Genomic DNA, 26,162 nt, shown 5'->3' with positions numbered 1-26,162 from the left:
AAGGGTATCAAAAAGGTTTCAGAATAAGACCTCCTGTGAGAAGATTCTTTCTCTCTCATGTTCCAACAAATCCTGTGAAAGCTCAAGCTTTTCTGAAGTGTGTTTCAGATATGAAGCTTTCAGGGTGATTACACCAGTTCCTCTTCAAGAACAGGGTCTGGATTTTTATTCAAATCTATTCATTGTCCCAAAGAAAGAAAATTCATACCAGTTCTGGATCTGAAGTTTTTGAATCGTTTTGTAAGGGTCCCAACTTTCGAGATGGTGACTATAAGGACTATTCTGCCTTTCGTTCAGCAAGGTCATTACATGTCCGGAATAAACTTACAGGGCACTTATCTTAACATTCCGATTCATTCAGATCACTATCGGTTTCTAAATTTCTATTTTCTAGACAAGCATTACCAATTTGTCACTCTTCCATTTGGCCTAGCGACAGCTCAAAAAATCTTTTTGAAGATTCTCGGTGCCCTTCTATGTGTAATCAGAGAGCAGAGTATTGCGGTGTTACCTTATTTGGACAATATCTTGGTACTGGCTTAATCTTTTCATGTAGCAGAATCTCAAACAAATCAACTAGTGTTGCTTCTTCAAAGACATGGTTGGAGGATCAATTTAACAAAGAGTTTCTTGACTCCTCAGATAAGGGTCACCTTTTTAGGTTTCCATAAATATTCAGTGTCCATGAATCTGTCTTTAACAGACAAGAGATGAATGAAATTGATTTCTGCCTATCGAAAACCTTCAGTCTTGATCATTTCCTTCAGTGGCTATGTGCATTGAAGTTTTAGGTCTCATGACTGCAGCATCAGACGTGATCCCCTTTGCTCGTTTTCATATGAGACCTCTTCAGCTTTGCATGCTGAATCAATGGTGCAGGGATTTTACTCGGATTAGACCATCATCATATTAATCAAGGGGCCTCTTTTGTTCGTCCTTCCTTCTCAACAGATGTAAGTCTTTCAGGTTGGGGAGCTGTCTGGGGGTCTCTGACAGCACAAGGGATTTGAAATCCTCTAGAGGCGAGGTTACCAATCAATATCTTAGAACTCCATGCTATTTTCAAGGCTCTTCAGGCTTGGCTTCTATTAAAGCGAGAACTTTTCATTCGCTTTCAGACAGACAATATCACAACTGTGTCATATGTCAATCATCAGGGAGGGAGGGACTCGCAGTCCTTTAGCAATGAAAGAAGTATTATCAGGGACGAAACTACAGGGGGTGCAGCAGTCGCAATTGTGACTGGGCCCCTGAGGGTGGGGGCCAAGCTTAAAAAATAAATAAATACATTTTCAATAAAAAACGTTGACCTGCCACTGCCTGCACTGATATCATGTGAGTGTGACATGATGCCTTACTAGTGTCTCTGACTACAGGGGTTAGTGTTTCTGTTTTACCCATTGGTGTTAATGTGTGTGTGTGTGTGTGTGTGTGTGTATGTATGTATGTATTTATGTGACTGTGTGTGTATTTATGCATGTATGTGTGTGTGTGTGTGTGTGTGTATGTTCGTGGAACCAGCAAATTACAGACATGTTACTACAGCATGGGGGGTCAGGGGGTAAGCAGTGTCACTATACAGTACCACTATATACAGTACGGGGGGGCTGGACATGTCACAGACTAATGTGGTCACTCTATAAAATACTGAGGCGGTTGGGTCAGGCCAGCCATCTCACTGGCAGATTACAGACTGTGTCACTAACTCACTATATACAGTACTGGTTGTTTAAACAATGTCACTATATAGAGTAATAGGGGGTCAGACCATCTCACAGACTGTGGGCACAGGGTACCTCCTTTTGCAGACATGTAATCTGATTCACATTTGTTTCTGTGTTAAATGTAAAAAAAAGGATATGTATCAAATTCACCTTTTTTTTTTTGGGGGGTAGGGGGTTGGGGAGCCTTTCTTAGATTCTTGCACCTGGGCCCTGTGTTTTCTAGTTACTCCTCTCAGTATCATGGATACTTACTTGGGCAGAATCCAACTCTTAGTATTAAAAGTATATATACAGCGCCAAAATCCAAACAGATACAAGCTCCCAAAGTGAGACCCCCTAAAAACTAAAACAAATGGATATAAATATAGAAAGAGGGAACGCCAGCTATAGGCTAAAGTATCAGATTAGCAAAATTAAATGTAAACTCGAGCAGTGACTACGTATAACATGTTATAAGTAGTCACTGCTCGAGTTTACATATAAGGTAAGACTATTTTCAATTAAGTTTATATTTTTATTAGCGTTATTGCACTATGTGATTTTTGTTTTTACAGGTACAGCATTTATTGGATCCCATTGGATTTCCTATTCCTTTTTTCCCTTTTTTCATTTGAATCATTTTTTCACTTTCCTCCAATTTTTATTTTTATCATTATATTTTTGATCATTATTTTTATTTTCATTTTTATTTTTGATCATTTGGATACTCAATCATACACACAGGATTATAATTGGATTCACAAGGGCACAGGATCTGTTACACAGGACATTTGATAAGGATATCATCACTTATTAAGACTTTTTATACAATTTGGAACTTTTAATACGCCTCCTTTTTGTGTTTATGTTTTTGTTTTCCCCTCTCTCCTGAGGGGCACTTACTCTGTTGTTTTTAATTGTTTTTAACTAATTGTTATATGTACATAGGGTACCCTAGTTTTTGTGAATGTATTAAATGTATTTTAAATATCAACTTGATTAATTTTATTAATCTGATACTTCAGAATCCAACTCTTGTCTAATTTCTGTGATTCATATCCCAGGTGTAGACAATTGGGAAGAAGATTATCTCAGCCGTCAGACTTTGCATCCGGGGGAGTAGTCTCTCCATCCAGATGTGATTTTTTCAGATTGTACAGGTGTGGGGTCTTCCAGAAATAGAGACTTCCCATCTAAACAGGAAACTTCCCAGATTCTCAGGCGGAGATGGTGGATGTGTTAGCAATTCCTTGGTCTTACCAACTAGCTTATATTTTTCCGCCTCTAGTTCTTCTTCCAAGGGTGATTTCAAAGATCATAATGGAACAATCGCATGTGTTTCTGATAGCACCAGCATGGCCTCACAGGTTTTGGTATTCAGATCTTGTTCCGGATGTCCAGTTACCAACCTTGATCACTTCCTTTAAGGCCAGACCTTCTGTCTTAAGGGCAATTTTTCCATCAGGATCTCAAATCACTAAATTTGAAGGTATTAAAATTGAACGTTTAGTGCTTGGTCATAGAGGTTTCTCTGACTCAGTGATCAGTACTATGTTGCAGGCTCGTAAGTCTGTTTTAAGGAAGATGTATTATTGGGTTTGGAAAATATATATTTCATGGTGTTCTCATAATTTTTTTTAGAATTCCTAGAATTTTACAGTTTCTTCAGGATGGTTTGGATAAAGGTTTGTCTGCCAGTTCTTTGAAGGCACACATCTCTGTTTTTTCTGTTTTATTTCATAAAAAGATTGCTAAACTTCCTGATATTCACTGTTTTGTTCAGGCTTTGGTCCGTATCAAGCCTGTTATTAAGTCTATTTCTCCTCCATGGAGTCTTAATTTGGTTTTAAAGGTTTTGCAGGCTCCTCCTTTTGAGCCTATGCATTCTTTGGATATTAAGCTACTTTCTTGGAAAGTATTGTCCCTTTTGGCTATCTCATCTGCTAGAAGAGATTCTGAAATGTCTGCTATCTCTTGTGAGCCTCCTTTTTTGATTATCCATCAGGATAAAGCTGCTTTGCGGACTTTGTTTAAATTTCTTCCTAAGGTTGTGAATTCTAACAACATTAGTAGGGAAATTGTTGTTCCTTCCTTGTGTGCGAATCCTAAGAATTTGCTTGAAAAATTGTTACACTCTTTCAATGTGGTAAGGACTTTGAAATACTATGTTGAGGCTACTAACGATTTCAGGAAGACTTCTAGTCTATTTGTTGTCTTTTCTGGTTCTAGGAAAGGTCAGAAAGCCACTACCATTTCTTTGGCATCTTGGTTAAAGCTTTTGATTCACAAGGCTTATTTGGAGGCAGAACAATCTCAGACTCAGAGACATTACAGCTCATTCTACTAGATTGGTTGCCACTTCTTGGGCTTTTAAGAATGGAGCTTCATTTGATCAAATTTGCAAAGCAGCAACTTGGTTTTCTTTGCATACATTTACTAAATTTTACCATTTCAATGTATTTACTTCTTCTGAAGCAGTCGTTGGTAGAAAAGTTCTCCAGCCAGCTGTCTCAGTTTGATTCTTCTGTTTTTAGGAAGAACTTATTTTATGGATTTAATTTCTCAGTGGAAATAGCTGTTTTTATTTTATCCCTCCCTCTCTAGTGACACTTCTGTGCACTTCCACATCTTGGGTATTTTATTCCATACGTCACTAGATCATGGACTTTTGCCATTTACCTTAAAGAAAACATCATTTATGTAAGAACTTACCTGATAAATTTAATTTATTTCAAAATGGCAAGAGTCCATGAGGCCCACCCTGTTTTTGGTGGTTATATTTTTTGTATAAAAGCACAATATTATTTTCCAGTTCCTCTTTTTTGTATGCTTTTTTACTCCTTTTACACCTCACTGCTTAGCTATACGTTAAACTGAAGTATGTGTGGTGGGAGGTGTATTTATTTGCATTTTGAGGTTTGGGAAACTTTGCCCCCTCCTAGAAGGAATGTATATCCTGTCAGGGTACCTGTAAGTAACATTAAATAAGCTACAGATATATCTTAAATAAGCTACCGATATATCATAGATATTTGATATTTCATTTTGTAGCTATAATTCCAATGTGAGATTGGTTTGGCTGGGTGAGACACCCCTTCTTCCTAATTACAATGCATTCAGATGAGATCAAAGAAAAGACATGTGGTCTAATCAGATCAGGCAGTTATTTTGAAAGAAGATGTCACCATCTGGCTGCTCTGTTTGAAGTTGATTTCCTGCCCAAGATAATGATAACTTATCAGACCCTGTAAATAAACAGACATGGCCTAAATATCTGCAAGATATTATGGGGCCCCTATTGTGTTTGAATCCACAAATTCTAGACAATGGAAGTTTGGCCAGGCAAAAACACATGTTACAGTGTCACTATTTGAATTCATTTTTTTATATACAGCTGGTATAATGTTGTTTCTTGTATAACAATGTGTAATCTGCTGGGTTTTTATATGAATATAAGGGAATACGCAAATGAATATATATATATATATATATATATATATATATATATATATTCAGACAACATATTAAATATAAACATGTCTTAACCTATGCATTTTCTTTTTAAACATAGCATATCTTAAGGATTAAAAATGTCTCAAAATTAATAACACTATTATTTTCATTTCAGATATGCATCTGGTATTGCCATGCATTCAAAATTCATTAGAAATATGGAATACATTGCATTCCTATTGAGACGCAATACAATGCCAAAAAGATGTGATTATAGGAAGAGTAAATGGTTAATAGTGTAACTGTTTATTAATATGATTATTAAAAATATGCCTATGTCTGGTATTGAAGAGATCAGAGAAAATAACACTATAAGATCCTATGAATATTAAACACATAGTTTATTAATATCAAATTATAGTGTACATATTAAAAATATACAAGAATCTGTAATTTTACCGTATAGAAATAATTGAATGAAACTGTTTGTCTCTGTCTGCTGCCCCTGGTGTTGTGATGCGAGAATTGCAGTCAAAAGTTTTGACTGTTAACAAAGTTGCGTTTCCCTAGTAACCATGCATTGCCAGGGAACCAATGAAGGGAGGCATCTCCCAAGTTGACCTATGAGATGTTCAGATCCGAAAGGGCCTAACCAATTCACCAATGATGGTACAGAACAAAAAGGGGTAGGGTGATATCACATGATTTAACCCCAAGCATGGAGATAGTCTGCGCTGATTTTTGGCTTGCTAACTTGCTGCCTGGAACACAGTCACTATAAGCAAAATAGCTACCCTTTCTTATTCACATTGCAAAATACTTCTTTTGTTTTTCTGAGGTGAATTTGGACTTGATGAGAAATTCTGGAAGCTAATATTCATTGGTTACTTGGTAAAGTATATGAGGTTGCTAAATATAGGTAATATTTAAAACAAATATATTCATTGTCACTGCAGTTAAATTACAACTGATAGATTTAAAGAGCATATTTGTATTTTAGACTCATATCCATAGTCCTGTATAGTTTTAAGCTTGCGTTTTGTATGCTAAGTAATTTATCTTTGCAAATATATAAATATATTTTAGAATTTGTCTTAACTGTAGGTAATTAAGAACTTATTTCAGCATAGATAAATTGGCATTTAAACTGACTGTTTACATTAAGAATATATATACTTCTGGTGTTCTAATTAGAATTGTATTAGAATCATTTGTGGGTTAAATAACTTAATTGTACCAGTCTGAATGTTAGTGGCTTATATCTTTCTATCCCATTGTGGCATTTTAATGCAATTCAATTTTGAATAAGGTAAATAAATAAGGTAACTTTTATGATCTTTGCACAGCATATTATAACAATTTAAACTTGTACAGTATTGATTCCTGTCTGGTTCTCTATAAATATAATTCAATGTGTCTATAAATTTTAACTAATAAAAAAGAACTTAGGAATTTATATTAATTTTATGGGTTTGTATATGCATTTTATTGGGGTTTTATTTTAAAGAATAATTATTAAATATATTGTGTTATAACCCGGCCATATACTGACATATTACTTGGAGGCACACTGCTGAGATCTTATTAAAAATTTATCACATTGATATAATATATTTGTAGTAAATAGAAATTATTATTGGGAAAAAAAAGGAAGCATTTTAAAAAAATATGCATTATTTTTTTTATTGTGATTAAATATTTCAAAGTTAATATTAATATCTTGAAATATTATTAAAATACATTTTTAAAAAATTGATGAAATAATAATTTTTCATATTTCAAAATTAATATTAATATTTTTGAAAACATAAATTTTCTTTCCTCTCTTATTGGTCAAAATTGTATTAGCATTTTTTATCTTATTAAGTACAATACTAAAATAGCAATGTCTTCAGCAAAATGTAACGCTAGCATTTCTGTATATGATTAAAATGTGCACTTCACAAGATCCTCTGTTAATGCAATGGCTCAGGCAAAAACTTTTACATTTGAAGCCATGAGCTACCTCGTGAGCAGGCTTGATATTGGGGATGATGTCTCCATGTATATTAAGGGGTGTAAAGCTAAGGCCAAAGATTTAGTTAAAGATATGTGGGTTGAAGATAGTGAATTATACCAAATTTTACTGCAACTTAGTAAATGCACAGAATTTAGAGGGTGTGACAAATTATTTTTCAAAACTTGGCCGATCCTAATGTATTTGAGCTGTGAGATGTCTAGCCAAATAGCAGGACAAGACAGACAATTAGGACAGCTAAGGGATGAAAATTATTCATTACGAGAATTTGAAGAAGACTTTATTAACGGAAAGGTAAAGGTTCTAGAAGCTAATAAAAAGGTTTCTGACTTAAATAAATATAATCAGAAATTAGTGACTGAATTTAAAGTTTTAGAAGAAGACTATGAAAAATGACAAAATTAAAATAAAACTTTTAAATGAATTAAAAAGACAAATCAGCAGCAATACGGAAACTTTGAGTAATAACACTAATGCTGAAATGTTTAACTCAATTAAGGACTGGGTTAGAAATGAGTTTCAAAATACCAGGCAGGAGGATAGAACAAAAGTACCCAAATTATAGCCCTAATTCAGGCCCAGAGATAACTTTTCCCCTTAGGTAATTACCTAACTCTGGAGGACAAGATGATTATTACACCTCAGAGGAAGAGGTCAATTACTATAGCGGGTCAGAAGGGGGGCTAGCTTCTCAGACAGCCCATATAAAAATGCACGGGTGAAATTTCAGCATAGTAAAGATAGGACAGATAAAAGGCGCTCTAACCCAAACAATAAGTTCCCAATGAAATCCGGTATTGTACTTAATAAAGTGTATGACACCCCTACGATAATCAAGTTCCTAAGTAGAGCAGCACAACCATTTTCCAAAGGGGGGGCCACTTCCATATTTGATCATTTAGAGACTTATGAGAATGCCTTAGCTGTATTAAATATAAATGATGGGCAATCTAAAATTGAATTTCTGCCATGGGTATTTGAGGTTAAGCATCATAAATACTTTGCTTCACTGAAATATATGAATGTCAGATCTTGGAGTGAAATAAAGCAACTGTGTAAAAGAGAATTCGGACCATACCGTACAGAGACCGCAGCTAAGGCAGCAATATATAATTTGAAATGTGGCGCCAATCAGAGCCCAATTTAATTCCTTTCTACACTGAAAGGAGCTTACAGTATTACTGAAAATTATCTCAAATTTTCTCGCTCAGAATTTGTTAATTTATTTTACGAAGCCCTACCCCCTCATATCAAATTAATTTAGCTAGAGACTTTAATGAAAAGTGTTCGTTAGATTGGCTGATTAGGGAAAGTACACAATTATATACCATACAGCAAACCAATGAACATGGGGATAAGAGGGAGAGAAAGCCCAATCCTAAAGTAGTGACCGAAACTAGGGTGTCACCTAGCCCCCTAAATTTAGAGTCCAAAAAGAAGACGTATGCACAAGTGGCCTGAGAAAACAGGCCATCCCCACAAAGTTTTAACTCTGCCCCTCCCCCAACACGGGCTGAGGTGCAGAGAAATTATGCTCAAGATTGGGGGCATACCCAGGTTAATAATTATTCCCAAAGAGAAGAATACCCACCAGGTAATAGGTACCCCCGTAAAGGTATATACAATACATGGCACAGATATTCTCAGGGTAACCAGTCACCCCAGTTAAATAGTGCACACCAAGAAAATAATGCGAGACAAGCTGAACCCCAGGGGCAACCACGCCAGGATAGAAATAGCGGCCCTGATTCTGAGGGGACCCTATGGTACAGGAATCACTACTATGGGGCATCAAGAGATAGGCCCAGGGGTAGAGGTAACTTGTACATTCAAGTAGATCAGCTTAGTACCCAGTTAAATTGGTTGAGCGAACAATTCGCTAATATGAGTCAAGCGTTTACGGCTCAGCCACCGAATAATACTTTTTTAGGGGTACAGCCAGGGGTCAACAGTGGGCCACAGGAACAATCATAAGTACTCAGATATCACCTGAAAGACGGGGAAGAGATATACCAAATGAAAGGATAAAGGGCAATAATGGTACTAATCATATTCTCTCCCTACAGACCGGAAACAGACGATTTAGCTGTGATGACGAGCAACCTCGGCCTGAAAGCTCTAAGCAATCTCTTCCTTTGAAGAATTTTCTTAACCTTATTTCCACAGATGCAGTACACAAGAACCCAGTCGACCCTATTATAGAGGGGACTGGTAAGAATGAAGTTTCTTTTGCATAAGGTAACGCAGCGGATTCAGGTAACACCTGGCAAAGCCCACAGATGTATGATCATGCCAATTTTATGTGTGAAATGGTAGAAACTTCAGGGAGATATTATGTATTAGCTGAGCTCCAGGATTCAGTTTCCAACCCTATCATGGGATTTATTGATACTGGGTCTCAGGCAACTATTTTATCCCACCGGTAATACACACAGCTAAATGATCTAACACCCCACAAACCTAAAATAAAAGAATTTGATGGTTCACTAATAGGTGTTGGGGGTGACTCTCTAAAAGTCTACGGTACGGCCTGGTTAAAATTTAAACTGGGGAATAGGGTCATAAGACACCCTGTCATTATAGTAGATCTGCCAACTGATCGTTTAATAATTGATAGTGATCTCCTGAAGTGATTAAGCACCATAATTGATTGCATAAATAATGTAATTTGGTCACAAATAAAAAAGACCTCTTAATTATGAGCGATCCATTATGTCTCACACCAGACATCACTGTCACGTGGTGGAAGAGAAGCCAGATGCTGTGGAGATTCATTTCAGGAATGACTCTATACCTGAAATCACTATCTTACAAAGAGATGATCAGACTCCTTTAAGTGGCTCTGATGGTAATACTTTTAAAATTTCGCCTGGAAAGATAGCAAATATTTCCTTAGACGGCGATGTATTAACCATATCTCTCCACAAGGGGGATCATAAAATCCCTAATGGGGGAGGCCACGCTCAATACCTCACAGGAATTGAGAGAGTTAAAGAGGATCTATTTATCCCTATACAAGTGCATGACCTTGGGAAAACCAAGTATGCTAAATTGAACTTAAAACAGGAAGCTAGCTATATAAGCGAAGGCTTATTAGCGCAGATAGCTGAACCTAAAGTTATTAAATATCTTTCTCCCCAAGACCACTGTGTCCACGGCCTGGATGACAGGTCTGAAAGCTATAACATCACAGCTAAGTGTTTATTATCTATATTTATCGGTAATAAATCAGCAAAGCACCTGTTTTTAGTTTTAAATACTCCCCATAATCAAATATACATTGGCAATGATCTCTTACATAGATATGCCATACAAATAGATTTGATTAACTCTTGCCTCTGGAGGAGGTTAAAGGGGGACCCTGAGTTATTTCAGGATGAAAATGAAGCCCTGAAATCAAACCAGCAAATGCCATATGCTGTGAATATGCAGGTGTCTAACAATGTTATAATCCATGCCGGGGCTGATAAATTCCTCTTACCCTTACAGGTAAAGAGAGTTCAGAAATTAAAAACTTCTGAAACACTAATTTGCCTCTCCCATAGAATAAAAAATCTGGGTATCACAATGACCTATACTCCTATGGTAAATATTCGAACTATTCCAATACATGGTATTGTGCATAACATGACCCCACAGGATATAACCTTATCCAAGAGACTACCATAGGATATGCGCTGGAATCAAGTTATTACACTTTTGGATTCCAGAATAATGTAATTGGACTAATACATGAAGGATAGTTAACTGAAGAACAATTAATAGAACAATCCTTTGAATCTATGCCAGAGGGTCTATTTACTATTCAGTCTATTTATCCCTTCTGCTCAGAGGAAGGCATCTGTAAAATTGAAGAAGCCTCCCTGGTGTTTGATCAGCCGATCAAACAGCAAGAATACCCCAATACCCAGAGTCATGGTGGCAATGTAAATTATAATCAAGGGGATCTCACCTCTTGGTTGGAAGAAGCCTATGAAATAGGACAGCCTGAAATCTTTCCAGGATTTCAGCAAATAGTCGAAGAGCAAATATCTTTAGTTAATGGCTGTTCCAGTGATGATGAACGCCAACAGCTACGGGAACTCCTGATGGAGTACTAGGATATATTTGCTAGGGATTCTTATGACTGTGGGACTACAGACTTGCACATTGCAAGAATCCAAACAGATCCCAATGCACCACCTGTCTTTGTTAAACAATACAGACTTCCTTTAGCCTCATATGATTCTCTTGCAGAGATCATAAGGAACCTGGAAGAAAGAGGTACTATCCGACAGGTGCACAGCTCTTATAACAATCCTATTTGAGGTGTTCTTAAGCCCAATGGAAAATGGCATTTGTGTGCTGACTTAAGACAGCTAAACAAGCGAGTGTACATGTCTGGTTGGCCTGTGCCATATATGGACCAGTGCCTAGCACAGATGCAGGGATCCAAAATATTCACTGCCATTGATTGTGCACAGGGATATTGGACCATAAAGGTACATGAAGAGGACCAGTATACACTGGTATTCTCATTCCAAAAGGTCCAGTATGCAATCCAGAAACTTCCATTTGGTTACAAAAACTCTGGACATGAATTTGCTGTATTCATGCATAAGGCTATGCCTGATGCACTGGAAAGGGGGACCTTATCATATGTTGATGATTTTTTTTTTTATAACTTTTTTTATTGAAGTTGAAGTAAAGATTAACAAACAGAATTCACCTTTGAAGCCATATTACATCAAAGAAAGTATCACATTGTCTATAAGCAAATATTGGGAACAAAACAGAATGCACATGTACAAAGAGAGTTACATATCAGATTTTAACATGGTGATAGACAAAAGCTTAGGCGAAATGGAATAGAACTTCATTTTGTGATATATTACTGACAGATGATCTCCACAATATAGCAGAAAACACTCCTAAATATATCTGGATCAAGGTATCAGCCTGTGGAGGAATAGCATATGAGTCGGCCACTCTTGGGCCGAAGTATATAGGGGGGGAGGAAAGATCAGCAGGCAAGAGCCGCTCAAATAAAGGGGGGAGATGGAGGGGCGGAGCCTTCCAATCAATGCGGTGGAGCTTATAGTATAATTAAGTATGGATTGGCTTCCTTGTCTGTTAGATAAATACTGAAGATAATACTAGGGTTATTAGATTCCTGTTTCGGAAAAGTCAGCTAAACTTCTCCCTGCCTGTGTAGAATAAGAGTATATACTGTAGTGCGATGGGCATATTAGGATCATGAGAGCAGATAGATGGAAGAGAAGTCTCATAGTAAATGTGTAAAATATGCAGCTAAAAGAGATCTAAAACTTAAATATGGGAAGTATTGGGCCTCTACAGTCACTCTGTAGTATTATGTGGAGAGGGGGGCATTAGAATGTTTGGAGCTTAGGGGGAGTTTCTAGATGAGCCCCTCTCCTAGGGGAGTGTCCCCTATTGACGATGCGGGAAAAAGGAGTAGGGATATGACCCGCAGGCAGTAAACACAGGCGGGAAAGGGAGGAGAGAGGCTTAACAGGGACAAATAAAGTCTAGGTAGGAGTGAGTGAGCTTTACTAAATAGAGCTGAATAATGGATGTTAGGATAAGAGTAAATCAATTAGATAGCTGAGAAGCATAGTAAAATAGACACCATTATCAAATTAAATCATTCACATGTAGATGTCCTAAATGTTTTATAGCTAACTAGTCAAGAGCAAACACTAACATCACATGATAAAATAAACTGCAAGAAGAAAAGCGAGGAGTACACACTTTTCAGGAAATAATAGCAAATTATTCTCTAAACCAATATAGATTATGAATAAGCCTTGGAGAATACACATATTAAACCACATCATGTAATAGCCTCTATTTACATGTTAATCATAGACATAAGTATGGCAATATTTCTAAGCAGTAGGGCTGTCACTCATGTGTACGCACAGAGCAGGCGCTATGTAGAGTTTTAGGCATCCCTGGTATGATACTTCCTGCGTGCTCCATATATCTAATACATTGCTAGAAACAGATTGTCGGTGCTGCAGTTACATATAAGCCAGTGCCTAGACCTAGGTGCATAAGGATACATAAACTGTACAATTAACTATATCCTCTCAAAATACATAGCCATAGCACAAGAAAAGAAATATAAATAACAGCCTATTGGTGCACTATTAGATACCCTTCCCGCGAACTGTAAAGGACAAGATAAGTAATACACCAAACATGTGCTGACCTTACACATTATAACATTATACAGGGAGACCAGTTATGATATATATTAGGTCACATTTAGAAAGTGTATAGCTGTGGACTAGTAGAATAAATGCTATGAGGCATGTAACATTAAAATGCTTTCTTAGCAGGGGCCAGGTTTCTCTGGGGCATCACAGGCTTATGGTAGAATAATGGGTAGTATAGAACATGTAGGTTAAATATACAATATATAGTTACTGATAGTCCAATGAGGAGCCTCTTGTAAACTTAAAAGTGAGTATGGAGTATAGGGAGAGGGGGAAGTTAGAGGCAAATAAAGCTCCTAATAGAGTAGAAGACACTGGCTCTCAGCTAATAATTATATGATGCATATATCTAATCTAGATATAAACAGTGCAGAACTTTTAAAAAAAATATAAGGCTCTGTCATCTAACCAATTAACATTTAAAAACTACTGAACAGATATTGATATCCTAAATAGACCCATATCACAGTAGATTTGTACACTTCTCATAGGTATAACATGGGCCTACAAACCGTTATGGGAACCCAGAATATCAAGTACATTAATTGTATATGAGAGTGAGCTAGCTAAAACAGTTCGTTATGGTCTAACTAATAGTGGTGCACGTATAAGTATGAGGGAGCATATTGGGCAGCCTCAACATTAGAAGTCCACGAGGCACTGAGGGTTTAAATGAGCATCAGGGAAATGTAAGTTCAGTGAAGGAGAGTCTCCGGAGTATTGAATTTTATTACTCCTTCACAGCAGAGAACTCTGCTGCCTTAACCAACTCCGGTTACTGGAGAGGGATATCCGTGGGGAGCGTCTAAACTTGCTGCAATCATGAGATTAGGGGTTACCTGCATACCATATCTCTCTGGCAATGGTATTACCGCTAGCAGGTTGTCGGTAGTCTCTCTCCCCCAACTCCGCGCATGTCCCGGTCTAATGGTACCTGCGATGGTTGCTGCAAAGCAATGAGTAGTGAACTGCAGGCTCCCAACAGGACCGTCTCTAGCAAAGCCTCGCGTCATACCGGAATGGGTCAAAACTCCCATCTCAAAGTTGCCAGAACTCGTATCGCAGGTCGTGTCTCCAAGCACTGAGATGGATTGAGCTGCCCCTGACAAGTAAGGCCCAATAGCTGGAGTGTTCACTGGGAGCCAAAGTTTAGTGTTGTAGGGAGCTACTGCGGCCATAGATTTCCCAGCTTGAATACGCTGTGTGTGAGAATAGGAAATTGCCACAGTGTCCGGCTTAGTTGGTGTGGGGAGGCTAATACCAGGGCCCGGTGTGTGTTTCAAGCTACAACCTCTCGTGACCTCCGCTAGGACATCAAAGGGAGTCGGCACATCATCCGGGGTCTCGGGTGAGATCATAGTGTGATCCTTGCCCCCTTGTATGTGGTCTGTGCATGCGGCTGAGGATTCCAGCTGCGGCATGAAAGCCGATAGTAACGAGAGAAAATCTTCTTTCAGGATTCTATAATGCTTCTCAAGGAGCTGCTGGGTTTGATGCTCCCATAAGTCTAGGGCTTCCATGTTAATATGTTGTGAGTGCAGGTATTCTCCGGTGGCTCCACGTGGCTGAATCTAGAGAGCGGCTGAAAAGTTTTCTAGTTGTGCGCTCTCCGGTGGATTTATCTCCTACTTGCAGACAGATATAGGGATACGCTGTTTATCTAAGATGTTATAATAAAGGCTCAGACCCCCTAAATGAGATTTAAAGTATATAACTATATCTAAGGGCCTAGAGCTCTGTAAAAACACGTCCGTCTGCCTCTATTGTTGGCTCCACCCCCATGTTGATGATGTTTTAATCAAAAGCACAGACTTTGAAAAACACATCACAGAACTTAAACACGTCCTCAGCCAACTTAAAAGGGCAGGTGTCAAATTATCCCTACAAAAAGCTCAATGGTGCCGCACTCGTGTAAACTTCTTGGGACATTAAGTTACTTCTGAAGGGCTAAATCCTCAGAAGAAAAAGGTGGAAGCTATAGTAAATTCTAAAAACCCAACTAACAAAGAAATTGAGATCATTCCTGGGTATGACAAATTATTCTCACAAATTCATTGATAATTATGCAGAATTAGCTAAACCACTACTACTTCTTCTAAAGAAGGATGTGAAATGGCAATGGAGTGAGTCTCAAGAGACAGCCATCAAGGAGCTGAAGAGAAAACTCACTCAAGCGCCTTGCTTAGCATACCCTGAAGGGGTTAAACCTTTCTACTTAGAGACAGGTTACACAGGTATAAGCATGAGTGCTGTTTTATACCAAAAGCATGATAATTTAAGCAAATTCATTGCTTATGCAAGCAAAACTCTATCCCCAGTAGAAATAAAATTTAGCGAAAAAGCCCTTTTATCCACTGTATGGGCTCTACAAAATTTCTGCAGCTATATACAGGGCAAGAAAATGATTGTAGAAATGGCCCACCAGCCTTTGCTATATCTGCAAAGTGAGAGAATAAGAGATGGGAACCTGTCTAATAGCTGCATAATAGCTTGGACTCTTTCCTTACAAGGCTGGCCTTTAGAAATTGGCTACAAGCAGAATAAAAAGAATCCAGTCACACAGGGACTCACTGAGCTCCACAACTGTACTGTTAAGAATCCTGGGGAAGAATTATCAGAAGATGATTTCCTGGAGGAACAATTGCTTTCCCCGTATAAGATATACAATGAGGACCATTGTCAAACATTACCTTGGGTATATGTTGATGGTTGTTCTTACCATGCCACTATTGAAAATGAGCACAGATTAGTCGCTGGAATTGGTATAACTTGGGCAAATGGATTCCCAGATATTTCTGTAGGTTTCAACATTTGACCAAGATCCATTCAGGTTGCAGAACTAACTGCTGTTCTATAAACCATTGAAATGGCTATTGAACATGGTATTCATGAATTTGTGATCATTACTAACTCAAATAACGTGCGTGACAGTTTTGTTGAATACCTGCCAACTTGGAAAAGGAATGGCATGCAGAAAAGTAACAACAAACCAGTCAAGCATGGCAAGTTGTTCTGCGAGATTGATAATCTGGTGGTGTCCAATGATTTAATCATACACTGGAAAAAGACCAAGGGTCAATACAGGGTCCTAGGTCCTGATAACGAAGGCAATGATCTTGCGGATTCATTAGCCAAATAAGGAGCCATAACTGGAGAACTCCTTAATATTGACCACTTAATGGTTGCAATTCAGGTAGAAGCCATTACCAGAAACCAGGCCAAACAACAGAGTGATCCTAACCTGGTACAATGGAGTCAGGATTCCCCTAGTGAGGACCTGATCACAAGTCAAAAAGAAGACCCCATTGTAGGTATCTTCTATAAACACATAGAAGATCCTGAAAACAACCCCATCTCAAAAGATGATTGTATTGGCAAGGAAGATCTTAGAATTTTAATAAAATCCAGGTCACAATTCAAGTTACAGGATGGGTTGTTAATTAGAACATTCAAAACTGGCATCCAGCAATGGGTGGTACCCACCAAGTTCAGAGGTCTCATGCTTCAACATGCCCATGATGCTCCACATCTGGCCATTGTGGCCCAAATTAACGTATGAAATATTGCGTGATTACGCCTTTTGGCTGCACATGTTGAAAGATGTTCAAACCTACTGTCAAGGTTGTTTAATCGGCCCACAGTTCCAACCCACTGCACCAACGCATAGGGCGCCATTGGAGAAAAGGGGGATGGTAATGCCATGGTCAGGTATACAAATTGATTGTATTGGTCCAGTAACTAGTTCATCAAGAGGTAACAAATACATGTTAACAGTGACATGCCTGTTCACTAAATGGGTAGAGTGCATCAGTGCACCTAACAATAGTGCTGAAACATGCGCAGCTTTGCTCATCAACCACGTGTTTTCCATATTTGGTTTACCCCAAAGAATCGAATCAGATCAGGGAACCCACTTAACTAGCGAAGTGATGAGCAAAATGTGGAAAATACTAGGGGTCAAAAGAAAGCTCCATATTTCATATAGAGCTGCCTCAAGTGGTGGTGTAGAGCATTACAACCAGTCCATTGTTAAAATCCTCAAAAAGTTTGTGAGTGAAATGGGTAAAGACTGGGATGTAAAACTACCTCTAGTCCTAATGGCATTAAGAGCAACTCCAAGTAGTGCTACCAAGATGTCACCTTTTGAACTGATGACTGGTAGAAGAATGGTTTTACCTCAGCATCTACTGTACCATACCTTAGACCAAAACTTGATAAACACTGCCAATACGCATTCATATGTGGAGAACCTAAGAAAGCACCTGCAATATGCCTTTGCATTTGCTCAAATGGACTTAGAAAAGTCTACAACTGCCACTAAAACCTATTATGATCTCAAGACGTCCAAAAAAGAATATGAAATAAATGATAAAGTTTATCTTTATAACTTTGGAAGAGATCAGGTTAAAGAGAAGAAATTCCTTCCATCATGGAAGGGCCCTTTTGTCATCACTGACAAAATATCTCCAGTTTCCTATAAAATTAGGATACCCCAAAAATGTTAATTGTATGGATAAATGGGTCCATATTAATCAGTTGCGAACGTGCCATCCTAGATCCCAACTACAAGTCATAGAAGGAGAATGAAGTGTCATATCCCCAAATGCACTAAAGACATACTGTAGTTTAAAGAGTCCTAGCTGATGAGCATGAAGGCACAAAAATGATGGATTATCTTCATAGAAGACTGTCCATGATGCATACTGTCAACATCCTCACCAAATACCCCTGACCTTAAGCCAATTTAAATACATGTGTCCTACATCTATTGAAAATTTGAAGGGAGAATTATGTCAGGGTACCTGTAAGTAACATTAAATAAGCTACAGATATATCTTAAATAAGCTACATATATATCATAGCTATTTGATATTTCATTTTGTAGCTATAAACCAATGTGGTTTGGCTGGGTGAGACACCCCTTCTTCCTAAGTACAATGCATTTAGGTGAGATCAAAGAAAAGACATGTGGTCTAATCAAATCAGGCAGTTATTTTGAAAGAAGATGTCACCATGTGGCTCTGTTTGAAGTTGATTTCCTGCCCAAGATAATGATAACTTATCAGACCCTGTAAATAAACAGACATGGCCTAAGTATATGCAAGATATTATTGGGCCCCTATTGTGTTTGAATCCGCAAAAACACATGTTACAGTGTAGCTATTCAAATTCATTTTTTTATAGAGCTGGTATAATTTTGTTTCTTATATAACAATGTGTAATCTACTGGGTTTTTATATGAATATAAGGGAATAGTTAAATGAATATATATATATATATATATATATATATATATTCATATATATATATATATATATATATATATATATATATATATATATATATATTCAGACAACATATTAAATATAAACATGTCTACTCTTAACCTATGTATTTTCTTTTTAAACATAGAATATCTTAAGGATTAAAAATGTCTCAAAATTAATAACACTATTATTTTCATTTCAGATCTGCATCTGGTATTGCCATGCATTCAAAATTCATTAGAAATATGAAATACATAGCATACCTATTGAGACACAATACAATGCCAGAAAGCTATGATTATAGGAAGAGTAAATGATTAATAGTGTAACTGTTTATTAATATGATTATTAAAAATATGCTTATGTTTGGTATTGAAGTGATCAGAGAAAATAACACTATATGATCCTATGAATATTAAACACATAGTTTATTATTATCAAATTATAGTGTACATATTAAACATATACAAGAATCTGTAATTTTACTGTATAGAAATAATTGAATGAAACTGTTTGTCTCTGTCTGCTGTCCCCAGTGTTGTGATGCGAGAATTACAGCCAAAAGATTTGACTGTTAACAAAGTTGCATTTCCCTAGTAACCATGCATTGCCAGGGAACCAATGAAGGGAGGCATCTCCCAAGTTGACCTATGAGATGTTCAGATCCGAAGGGCCTAACCAATTCACCAATGATGGTACAGAACAAAAAGGGGTGGGGTTATATAAAATTATTTAACCCCAAGCATGGAGATAGTCTGGGCTGATTTTTTGGCTTCCTAACTTGTGACTGAGAATTTGCTGCCTGGAACACGGTCACTATAAGCAAAATAGCTACCCTTTCTTATTCACATTGCAAAATACTTCTTTTGTTTTTCTGAGGTGAATTTGGACTTGATAAGAAATTCTGGAAGCTAATATTCATTGGTTACCTGGTAAAGTATATGAGGTTGCTAAATATAGGTAATATTTAAAACAAATATATTCATTGTCGCTGCAGTTAAATTACAACTGATAGATTTAAAGAGCATATTTGTATTTTAGACTCATATCCATAGTCCTGTAAGTAATTTATCTTTGCAAATATATAAATATATTTTAGAATTTGTCTTAACTGTAGGTAATTAAAGGGAAAGTCTAGAATAAATTAAACTTTCATTATTCAGATAGGACTTTTAATTGTAATCAACTTTTCATTTTACTTTCATCAGCAAATTTGCTTTTTTTTCTTGGTATTCTTAGTTTAAACTAAACATAGGTAGGCTCATATGCTAATTTCTATGCCTTTGAGGGCTGCCCCTTATCACTAGTATTTAAATCTCTTTTCAACACAAAGAGACAGAAAGTACACGTGGGTCATATAGATAACACTGTGTTCAGGCACAGGGGGTTATTTAAGATTTAGCACAAAACAATGCAAAATGCAAGACAATAGATAATAAACAGTCACAGTCATGTGATCAGGGGGCTGGAAGAAGGTTCCTAGATACAAGGTAATCACAGAGGTAAAAAGTATATTAATAATACTGTGTTGGTTATGCAAAACTGGGGAATGGGTAATAAAGGGATAATCTATATTTTAAAACAATAACATTTCTATGGTAGACTGTCCCTTTAAGAACTTATTTCAGCATAGATAAATTGGCATTTAAACTGACTGTTTACATTAAGAATATATATACTTCTGGTCTTCTAATTAGAATTGTATTAGAATCATTTGTGGGTTAAATAACTTAATTGTACCAGTCTGAATGTTAGTGGCTTATATCTTGGTATCCCATTGTGGCATTTTAATGCAATTGAATTGTGAATGAGGTTAATAAATAAGGTAACTTTTATGAACTTTGCATAGCATATTATAACAATTTAAACATGTACAGTATTGATTCCTGTCTGGTTCTCTATAAATATAATTCAATGTGTCTATAAATTTTAACTAATAAAAAAGAACTTAGGAATTTATATTAATTTTATAGTTTTGTATATGCATTTTATTGGGGTTTTATTTTAAAGAATAATTGTTAAATATATTGTATTATAACCCGGTCATATACTGACAATCCCATATGTCACTAGCTCATGGACTCTTGCCATTATGAAAGAAATTAATTTATCAGGTATGTTCTTACATAAATTATGTTTCTCTAGATGCTGTAGCTGCAGGGAGAGAATCTCAGGATTATTACTATGTCCATAGAGCATCAGAGAGTTATTTTGTATATTTACTTATTTGTACATAGGGTTCCTTAGGGATTGTTTTCTCTCTCAGAAAACATAAATATAGCTCTTAAATCTTCAACAAAGACATTGCTCCTCTTACTATGGACTGGTCGATATTACAAGGCAAGGTTCACATCTCATGTATAGTTAGACAGTAGATACAGATATGTTAGATACAAAGCTGCAGGTATATTCAGCAGTTTATATTATTTACATACATATAATCTGCATAAATATAACCTTATCAATATATTAGTGCTGTAATTTCTACAACATATGCAGAAATGTATTTGATAGAGATATATAGATAGATAGATAGATAGATAGATAGATAGATTGGATTTTGGAATATTTACTTTTGTAAAATGGGACAGTTTGGAGAGGGGATGGAACCAATTGTAAACAACAATATCTTATGTCATGTAGTTTTATACCATGTTTATTTATATGTTATATAATACAGTTTATACATGTAACCTATAGGTAGTTTTATATCATGTTTAAACACAGCACCCTCAGATACACAGTACTGTAATCAGACAGTAATATTTATATGTTATATAATACAGCTTATACATGTAACCTAAATGTAGTTTTATATCATGTTTATACACAGCACCCTCAGACAGACAGTACAGTACTGTAATCAGACAGGTAATATTTATATAATATAATACAGCTTAAACATGTAACCTAAAGATAGTTTTATATCATGTTTATACATAGCACCCTCAGACAGAGAGTACAGTATTGTAATCAGACAGGTAATATTTATATGTTATATAATACAGCTTATACATGTAACCTAAAGGTAGTTTTATATCATGTTTATACACAGCACCCTCAGACAGACAGTACAGTACTGTAATCACTTCAGACAGGTAATATTTATATGTTATATATTACAGCTTATACATGTAACCTAAAGGTAGTTTTATATCATGTTTATACACAGCACCCTTAGACAGACAGTACTGTAATCAGACAGATACTATTTATATGTTATATAATACAGCTTATACATGTAACCTAAAGGTAGTTTTATATCATGTTTATACACAGCACCCTCAGACAGTACAGTACTGTAATCAGACAGGTAATATTTATATGTTATATAATACATCTTATACATGTAACCTAAAGGTAGTTTTATATCATGTTTATACACAGCACCCTCAGACAGACAGTACTGTAATCAGACAGTAATATTTATATGTTATATAATACAGCTTATACATGTAACCTAAAGGTAGTTTTATATAATGTTTATACACAGCACCCTCAGACAGACAGTACAGTACTGTAATCAGACAGGTAATATTTATATGTTATATAATACAGCTTATACATGTAACCTAAAGGTAGTTTTATATCATGTTTAAATACAGCACCCTCAGACGGACAGTACTGTACTGTAATCAGACAGGTAATATTTATATGTTATAATACAGTTTATACATGTAACCTACATTTAGTTTTATATCATGTTTATACACAGCACCCTCAGACAGACAGTACAGTAATCAGACAGGTAATATTTATATGTTATATAATACAGCTTATACATTCAACCTAAAGGTAGTTTTATATCATGTTTATACACAGCACCCTCAGACAGACAGTACAGTACTGTAATCAGACAGGTAATATTTATATGTTATATAATACAGCTTATACATGTAACCTAAAGGTAGTTTTATATTATGTTTATACACAGCCCCCTTTATACACAGCCCGCTTGACAGACAGTACAGTACTGTAATCAGACAGGTAATATTTATATGTTATAATACAGTTTATACATGTAACCTAAAGGTAGTTTTATATCATGTTTATACACAGCACCCTCAGACAGACAGTACTGTAATCAGACAGGTAATATTTATATGTTATATAATACAGCTTATACATGTAACCTAAAGGTAGTTTTATATTATGTTTATACACAGCCCCCTCAGGTAGACAGTACAGTAATCAGACAGGTAATATTTATATGTTATATAATACAGATTATACATGTAACCTAAAGGAAGTTTTATATCATGTTTATACACAGCACCCTCAGACAGACAGTACTGTAATCAGACAGGTAATATTTATATGTTATATAATACAGCTTATACATGTAACCTAAAGGTAGTTTTATATCATGTTTATACACAGCACCCTCAGACAGACAGTACAGTACTCTAATCAGACACGTAATATTTATATGTTATATAATACAGCTTATACATGTAACCTAAAGGTAGTTTTATATAATGTTTATACACAGCACCCTCAGACAGACAGTACAGTAATCAGACAGGTAATATTTATATGTTATATAATACAGCTTATACATGTAACCTAAAGGTAGTTTTATATAATGTTTATACACAGCACCCTCAGACAGACAGTACAGTAATCAGACAGGTAATATTTATATGTTATATAATACAGCTTATACATGTAACTTAAAGGTAGTTTTATATCATTAAAATTTGGATTTGAGAGAGTAGGTTATATTGCTGAACCAAAAATAATCTAGTGCCACCCTTGAAAAATAATATTATACTAAAGTCAAACAGAAAGAATTTATTTCACAACATATGATAAAGTCGTGAAAAAAGCAAGGGAAAAGACCAGGCACACAGGTGACGGTGAATAATCAAATATTTATTAATCCCAGACCACGTAAAAGTGGATCACAAAAATGACTAGGTCAAACATATCTTAAAGTGAACACTATATACATATATTAAAAAGGCAAATTTCAAAGACTAAATGCTACAGGAAGGGCCAGGAAACCTCTAAGCATACGTATGCTGATATTAACTAAAGGATATGACCCAGCTGTACCTGCCAACAATTAACAAAAGCACAGTAAAAAGTTGTGAGCAATATGAAACAAAAGGGTAACAAGTAATTAAGGACAAAAAAACACTCAGCAGAAAGACGTTATCTTGCAGGCTGAGGCAGACGCCTCTATAGAATGTCTGTGAATCAAAGTAAAAATGTGCTTCGTATACGAAACAAGTTCACATATAAATGTAACGCTTTACTTAGCTGCTGCATCTAGATCCCAAATGCTCCGGTTCAGTGCTGTGCAGCGTTCAGAGCGTGTGACGTCACTTTCAGCATAGGCGGTGTGGCTATCAACTTGCTTCTGATTGGTTAGACTGTGAAAGGTGTGTCCCAGAATTCGAGAATGCATCCGCTGGATTGACCGATAGCCACAAATGAAAGAACCAGGCTTCCACCGATAATAATGGCCAAGCACATACCAGGATGTACCGTATACTCAAACAAAGTGTAGAAAAACAGCCAAATCCAAACGATTTCTCAACCGGTTAGGGTTTTCGTTCTCACACACCTCCAAACTGATGTAAACGCTCTGTCCAGCGTTCCACCATCTCCAATGACAAGCCTCTTAAAGATAGAAAAGCAAAGCACAGCACACACGCTCTCTCCCAGCGTACACCATAGAATAGGATCAGACAGTCCTCACAAAATCAGTCCCCGAGTGGAACTTAAACTTGTCCCATAGGTTTCTTTGAAAGATGCAGTAAGAAAGGAGTTAGTCGACCTCACTCCTGACTGAAGTAGCACATTAGTGCCAATATCACACAAAGTTCCAACGCACGTTTCACCCCTGCAGCAAGTTTTGTGTCTAAGGGGTTCATCAGGGATAGTTTTATATCATGTTTATACACAGCACCCTCAGACAGACAGTAATCAGACAGTTATATTTATATGTTATATAATACAGCTTATACATGTAACCTAAAGGTAGTTTTATATCATGTTTATACATAGCACCCTCAGACAGACAGTACAGTAATCAGACAGGTAATATTTATATGTTATATAATACAGCTTATACATGTAACCTAAAGGTAGTTTTATATCATGATTATACACAGCACCCTCAGACAGACAGTACAGTAATCAGACAGGTAAAATGTATATGTTATATAATACAGCTTATACATGTAACCTAAAGGTAGTTTTGTATCATGTTTATACACAGCACCCTCAGACAGACAGTACAGTACTGTAATCAGACAGGTAATATTTATATGTTATATAATACAGCTTATACATGTAACCTAAAGGTAGTTTTATATCATCTTTATACACAGCACACTCAGACAGACAGTACTGTAATCAGACAGGTAATATTTATATGTTATATAATACAGCTTATACATGTAACCTAGAGGTAGTTTTATATCATGTTTATACACAGCACCCTCAGACAGACAGTACAGTAATCAGACAGGTAATATTTATATGTTATATAATACAGCTCATACATGTAACCTAAAGGTAGTTTAATATCATGTTTATACACAGTACCCTCAGACAGACAGTACAGTAATCAGACAGTTATATTTATATGTTATATAATATAGCTTATACATGTAACCTAAAGGTAGTTTTATATCATGTTTATACACAGCACCCTCAGACAGACAGTACAGTAATCAGACAGTAATATTTATATGTTATATAATACAGCTTATACATGTAACCTAAAGGTAGTTTTATATCATGTTTATACACAGCACCCTCAGACAGACAGTACAGTAATCAGACAGGTAATATTTATATGTTATATAATACAGCTTATACATGTAACCTACAGGTAGTTTTATATCATGTTTATACACAGCACCCTCAGACAGTACAGTACTGTAATCAGACAGGTAATATGTATATGTTATATAATACAGCTTATACATGTAACCTAAAGGTAGTTTTATATCATGTTTATACACAGCACCCTCAGACAGACAGTACAGTACTGTAATCAGACAGGTAATATTTATATGTTATATAATACAGCTTATACATGTAACCTAAAGGTAGTTTTATATCATGTTTATACACAGCACCCTCAGACAGACAGTACTGTAATCAGACAGGTAATATTTATATGTTATATAATAAAGCTTATACATGTAACCTAAAGGTAGTTTTATATCATGTTTATACACAGCACCCTCAGACAGACAGTACTGTAATCAGACAGGTAATATTTATATGTTATATAATACAGCTTATACATGTAACCTAAAGGTAGTTTTATATCATGTTTATACACAGCACCCTCAGGCAGACAGTACTGTAATCAGACAGTAATATTTATATGTTATATAATACAGCTTATACATGTAACCTAAAGGTAGTTTTATATCATGTTTATACACAGCACCCTCAGACAGACAGTACAGTAATCAGACAGTAATATTTATATGTTATATAATACAGCTTATACATGTAACCTAAAGGTAGTTTT

This window comes from Bombina bombina, chromosome 7 (genome assembly GCF_027579735.1).
Source record: "Bombina bombina isolate aBomBom1 chromosome 7, aBomBom1.pri, whole genome shotgun sequence".
NCBI lineage: Eukaryota > Metazoa > Chordata > Amphibia > Anura > Bombinatoridae > Bombina > Bombina bombina.
The sequence above is the reverse complement of the archived record's forward strand: the minus strand, read 5'-3'. Positions refer to the sequence as shown.